At 63.1% G+C, this 6,309-nt stretch overlaps 1 long non-coding RNA gene across 2 annotated transcripts; it reads left to right on the plus strand.

Annotated features, from left to right (window-relative positions):
• Positions 1 to 1,474: 1,474 nt before the first annotated feature.
• Positions 1,475 to 3,652, plus strand: LOC149123301 (uncharacterized). Of its 2 annotated transcripts, XR_016217075.1 has the most exons (3): positions 1,503 to 1,696; positions 2,242 to 2,295; positions 2,397 to 3,652. It is a non-coding gene; the product is annotated as an uncharacterized LOC149123301 (long non-coding RNA). The 2 variants fall into 2 exon arrangements; XR_016217074.1 differs by having other exon boundaries at positions 1,475 to 1,696; positions 2,242 to 3,652.
• The last annotated feature ends 2,657 nt before the right edge of the window (positions 3,653 to 6,309 follow it).

Below are 6,309 nucleotides of genomic sequence, written 5' to 3' on the forward strand. Positions count from 1 at the left end.
CCAGACGCCCGGGCCCAGGTCCAGGAGAGGTGGAGGCTTCGGGCCCTGCTTCCCCGTGGAGACTGGAGGCACAGCCAGGGCCAGGGCCACGCTCTGTGTCTGTGGCGCCGAGGACAGAGCTGGGCGCGGGACAGTGAGCACTGGCTGCCCTGCGCAGGTGCTTCTGCGCGAACCTCTGTGCACGCTGCAGGGCCCTGAGCGCCCCTGCCCATCCCAGGCTGCTTATGTGGGTGCTCCTGGGCCCAGGGGTCACCCCCAGGAGGCACAGGGCAGAGGACAGAGGGAGGCCGAGACAAGAGCAAGGAGACCGAAAAGAGGCCCCGAGGCCCCCAAGGCGTGTTGCAGGGAGGATTCAGCTGGCGACTGCGGGGCGCTCCCCCCCCACCTGCCACGTGAGGGCCTGGAGCTTTGGGAGGGTCACACCCGTCTCACAGGCGAGGCCGGCAGCCGGCTCCGGGCTCCTGGGAGGCTGTGCCGGGAGTCACGCCAGACAGACGCGGCAGACAGAGCACCTGAGCCCAGTGCTGCGAGGGAAGGCCGTCCCAGGCAGAGCACGGGGTACCAGGCACCGCCCTGCGCCGCCGGCAATGCCGACCCCAGCAGACACGTGGTGATGTCGGGCGGTTTTGGTTGTCACACCGGAAGGGTGACTGCCACCGGTGCCTGCAGGGAGAGGCCGGGGATGCACTGAATTTTAGGACGGCCCCCAGGACAGAGGTTCCCTGCCCCCAAGGCCGAGACTGCTGGCCCGGCTGGAGCCAGCGCTGGTGCCAGGGATCGTGGGTCTGCGCGGGGGCCGGGAGGGGCAGGCGAGGGCCTGGACCAGAGCGTGCGTCAGCTGGGAGCTGTGGAGAGCTCTACTGCACATAGACATGTACACACACAACATGCGTGGACAGACACACACAACACAGACACACATTACACATACACAACGCACATAGACATGTACACACACTACACACGGTTACACACACAGAAACACACACATGTATTACACATGCACACACATACACACCACACCCCATGCATACATACACTGACACACAACCCACATACAAAAACGCACACTGGCACATGCACACCACACACACAACACACACATTGACACAGAGCACATTACACATACACACAGGCACCTGTACATACATACTAATGCACACAACATGCACAGAGACACATGCAACAACACAACACATGCACAAGCCGCAGACACACGGCACACGCATAACACGCGGCACCACCCGGGGAAGGCGTGGGGCGCAGCGGCCCGCGCAGGTGTGTCCACGGGCTGCGTCTGTCAGGACAGCGTGTAAGACGACACGCAGGGATCTAAAAATAATGAAATAAATAGCCGGAGAGGCCGGAATTAGCCGGCTGGTGGTTTCAGCGTGGAGACTGGTACAGCTTGCTCCACGCGTCCTGGTTTCCTTGGATACGTTGGCCACACATTAGCTGTCTCAGGCCAAAAATCAGAGACCAGTGAAAAAGAGCCACAGGACGTCGGCATTTTAAACACTGGACGCCCTGGGCCTGGGACGCGCGGCCCTGCTTTCTCTCCCCCTCCCCTGGACAGGGCAGTGGCTCAGCATGGACCCCAGAGCCCGATGGTCCGGATTCGAATCCTGCCCTGGTAGTAACCAGGCACTGAGAGAGTACCGCAGCTTCAGCCGCGGTGCTTTCCCAGTTCAGCAAGGTGAGACACTGCCTGCCTCGTGGTGGTGGTGGGGGTTCCGAGCCAGGCCCCCGGGGTTCCAGCATGGCACCAAGGTCAAGGCCCAGCCTCACCCCAGCGTTTACAAATGGAAGCAACGCTCTTCACGGGCAGGGGCGGGGGCAGGGGTCTGCAGCCCCTGGTCTAGGGGAGCCACGTTCAGCTTCCCTGCGCATGTGCTCCGTGCCTGGCGCTGTGCACCACACCGAGTCCAGAGGACGCAGCCGCTGGACTTCCACAGCAGTGCACGGTGGGGTCGCACGGCCGCTCTCTGTGCCCATCCAACACCTGGCTGCACCTGCCCATCCAAGACAGAATGCAAGCGAGAGCCCCGTTTTTGTGAATGGCGGCCGACGCTCCCTCCCCCTCAGCAAGGTTCCCATGCATCCCCCCTGCCCGGCAGGGCCCGGGAGGGACACACGGGGCAGCCCGGGTGGACCCCTTGCTGCGGCCACTGCTCTGGGTGTTGGGCTGCTCCCAGGTCCCTACCTCGTGAGATCATTTTTGTTTTTCCACCCATTTTACAGAGGAGCGACTGAGCCCAGAGGAGCAAAGGCGATGATCAACACACGGGAGCTGCGGTCAGACCCAGGGCTGAGCCTGCCACTCCGACTGCGGGAGCCACGGGCTCACCCCGCCCGGTGCCGATCACCGTGCTCCCTCTGTCCTTCTTTACCTCCAGAGATGGGACTGCGCGCGGACGCCAGCTCCTGCGAAGTGTTTCCTGCTGCCCCGGGGCCTCTCCGCTGCCTGCCGCCACACGCATCGCCCGAGTCTCCCACCACAGAGGCACCTGCTTTCCCCTCCCTCTTGTGCTTAAAGATTGATCTATTTATTTGAAAGAGAGAGGGAGGGAGAGGCAGAGAGAGAGAGGTCTTCCATCCGCTGGTTCACTCCCCAGTTGGCTGCAACGGCCAGAGCTGCGCTGATCTGAAGCCAGGAGCCAGGAGCTTCCTCCAGGTCTCCATGCGGGTGTCAGGGCCTCAGCACTTGGGCCATCTCCTGCTGCTTTCCCAGGTGCATTAGCAGGGAGCTGGATCGGAAGTGGAGCAGCCAGGACTGGGACCTGTGCCCATGTGGGATGCCGGTGTCGCAGGTGGTGGCTTTACCAGCTACGCCACAGCGCCAGCCCCCGCTTTTCCCTCCCTCTTAACGCCTCTTCTCTGGGGTTGTGTTGGAGGTTTGCAGACTGCCCTCAGGTGAGCCGGAGCCTGGGGCTGCAGGAGCACAAAGCTGGCGTCTACTGTGGCCAGGCACTGGTCCTTCGTCCTCACCTCTCCGCCACTTCTCCGCGGTCTCCCATGTTCCCGACGAAGTGAAGAAAGGCAGAGCGGGTCCTCTTGTGTTCGCCCTTCGTCTCCCATTGACCCTTGACACGGGACTGGGGACCACGCCTTTCATACATCTCTGGGCCTCTGGGGGACACCAGACATGCAAGGCGGTCCCTGGGCAAAATCGCTTCTCATCTACAAAACGGGGATCGAAGCGACCGTTGCCCGGGGGCTCAGCGAGCCAACCAGTGCATGACTCACCCGTGTGCAGCCCGGTTGTGCTGCCTGCAGGAAGCCACCGCAAGGTGAGAGCAAAGCACGTGGGCTCGGCTCAGGGCTCGGCTCAGGGCCGGGCTCAGGTGGCCGCCGGGGCCGGGGTGGCGGTGCAGCGGGTTAAGCCACCTCCTGCAACGCCAGCATCCTATCTGGGCGCCGGTTCGAGTCCCAGCTGCTCTGTTTCTGACTCAGCAGCAGCAGATGGCCCAGGTGCTTGGACCCCTGCCCCACCTGGGAGACTCGGGTGATTCCTGGGCTCCTGGCCTTGGCCTGGCCCAGCCCCTGCCATTGCAGCCCTCTGGGGAGTGAACCAGCAGATGGAAGGTCTCTCTCTCTCTCTCTCTCTGTAACTCTGCCTTTCAAATAAATAAATTAACTTTAAGGAGAAAAAGCAGACGGGCTTCCATGGCTGGGGCCATGAGCGCTGCTGGTGCCGTGTTCTCGCCATCGCTTCTGCCCCATCAGTCTCCCTCCACCCCGGCTGGGTCTTCTGACCCCAAATCCAAGTCTGTCCGCTGCCAGCTAAGGGCACACATCAGCTTCGACACCCAGCAGGCTGGACCCAACCCTGGCTCCACCGAGCAGGCCAGCGACTCACCTGCGGGCATCAGATTCCGGGTCTGTAAAATGGAGGCGGGGACGAGACCCAGCTCACAGGGTACTTACTGTAAGCACTAAAGACCCAAGCGCACAGTGGGAGGTCGGTCTGAGGCTCTATGGCTATTGCCGCCGGCCTGTCTACCTGCAAACCCCACGCTCGGTCCACCATGTGGCATCATCTCCACGGCCACCAGCTGCCCTCCCTGCCCTCCCCCCACCATGTCCACCCCCAGGCTGGAGTGACAGGCTGTCCTCAGCCATGATCACAGGGGCGTGGACTGGCCACGTGACCTGACTTGACGTGGGGCCGTTTCTGCGGGGTCCACGGGGGCTTCCTCCCAGCAAGCAGAGGCTGCCTGGACCTGCCCTCGCAGTGCCCACCAGGCCGCCAGTCACCACACCCAGGAGCAGCCGGCTGTGCGCTTGCTCCTGGACGGTCAAGTCCCACATCCACCGGCCGGCTATCCCCTGCCGGAGAGGCCCACACAACCCTGCGAGCCGGGACAGGCAGCTCTGGTCACTGCGAACCCTGGGACATCACCCCAGGGTCGAACAAATGGTGCTGCAAACAGGGGAGACAACCCCACTGCCACTCCTCCCCCGACTCCCAGCGGCCGGCCGGCCGGCCGGCCGGCCCCTGCGTGTGGGAGGGAGCCTGTGTTCCCTTGACCTCTGTACCTCCCGGCCTGCTAGGCTTCCAGTTCATGAGGCAGAGACAACCAACGGGAAAGCAGCACACACACACACACACACACACACACACACGGAGCACAGGTGCTTGCCGGTGGCCGGAGGGAAGGAGACAGGACGTAAGCTTAGCAGGTGGGGATGGGCTTCCGAGGGGAGGCGCCATTTGTGCTGAGCTCCGAATGATGAGAAACCAGCCCAGGCAGGCAGTGGGAGCAGCACGAGCCAAGGTCCTGGGGTGGGAGGAGGTGGGCCATGGTTCAGGGCTGTACGACTGCGAGTGACAAGCAAGAAAGCAGTAGGGGGGAATCAGCCAGCCTGATGCCCGGGGCAAAGGGTGAGGACAGAAATGTGCCGGGGGGCGTTCGGGCCTTGCAGCTGCCTCCCGAGGGCTGGGTCTTCCCCTGGTGCACATGGAGGCGTTTGCAGACTCAACCTGCGTCGCCCCGGGCGTGTTCCTCATGGGACAAAGGTGATCAGCCTGGTCAGGCTGTGGCTGCGCAGACAGGCTCAGCGGGCAGCTCAGCCGTGGGTGGGCACGCGCTGTCAGCTTCTGTTCTCCTGACAACGGTGCCCCCAGAGGAGGAACAAAGCAAGGCCGGGGCTTGGGACCCTGGCGTGCGTGTGCCACGGGTCAGGGGCTGTCGGCTCTGAGCAGACCCCCACCATCAGGGGCTGCACGGCACTGCTGGAACAAGGCTCCCACAGTGACCCCGGGTTCCAGGAGCAGAGGGCAGGGGCAGGGGCCGGTGTTGTGGTGCAGCTGGTAAAGCCGCTGCCTGCGGTTGTTCCACTTCCAGTCCAATTCCCTGGCTGCTGCGGCCATCTGGGGAGTGAGCCAGCAGGTGGAAGGTGTCTGCTCTCTCTCTTGCACGCGCGCGCTCTCTCTCTCTCTCTCTCTCTGCCTCCCTCTCTCTCTGTCTCTTCCTCTCTCGCTGTAACTCTGTCCATTTCAAATAAATAAATCTTTAAGAAGGAGCAAAGTGCTACTGATGGGCCCCGAACCCAGTGACAGCTCCATGGAGGCTGCTGGAAGACAGAGAGCCCGTGAGGGTGAAGGCAGGGGCTGGGTGATGCATCCACGGCCAGGAAACGCCAAGGAAAGGGGCCAGCGCTATGGCGTAGCCGGTAAAGCTGCCGCCTGCAGTGCCAGCATCCCATATGGGCACCAGTTCGAGATGTGGCTGCTCCACTTCCAATCCAGCTCTCTGCTGTGGCCTGGGAAAGCAGTGGAAGATGTCCCAAGTCCACTCACATGGAGCGTGGTGTCCACCCGCGCCCAGGGCTGTCTCTGCTCATAGCTGACGTCAGTCACTCAGGTGAAGCCCAAGAACCCACACAAGAGACCCCAACCAAGAGGAAACGGTGCTGGCGGGCGGAGGCCTGGGGTCTCCCGAGCGCTCCACAGGGGTCTGTATGCAGCAGCTCACCCAGGTCTCAGCGCTCTGCTGAGGGGGCCCAGACCCCACTGACCGCGGCTGCACGATCTGACGGCACGCTCACCCTCTGACCCGGCACTCCCGTGCCTAGCAAAGACCCCGGAGAAATGAGAGCAAGTGCACATCGTGGCCGACCCAAGGCAGCCAGCGGGCGAATCCCAGGCCGTCAGTGAGAGAATCAGCCGCTCTCACCCAAGGCTCGCTCCCGAGACCCAGCAGGAAGTGCCCAAGTCAGACTCAAAGCAGGCAGCCAGGCTGGGCGCCCCCTTCCTGACACTGCCCCAGCCCCCACCCCACGCCACCCCAGCAGGGCTGCACAACG

Source organism: Oryctolagus cuniculus, chromosome 11 (genome assembly GCF_051225735.1).
Source record: "Oryctolagus cuniculus isolate XC-2025 breed Fujian yellow rabbit chromosome 11, ASM5122573v1, whole genome shotgun sequence".
Taxonomy (NCBI): domain Eukaryota; kingdom Metazoa; phylum Chordata; class Mammalia; order Lagomorpha; family Leporidae; genus Oryctolagus; species Oryctolagus cuniculus.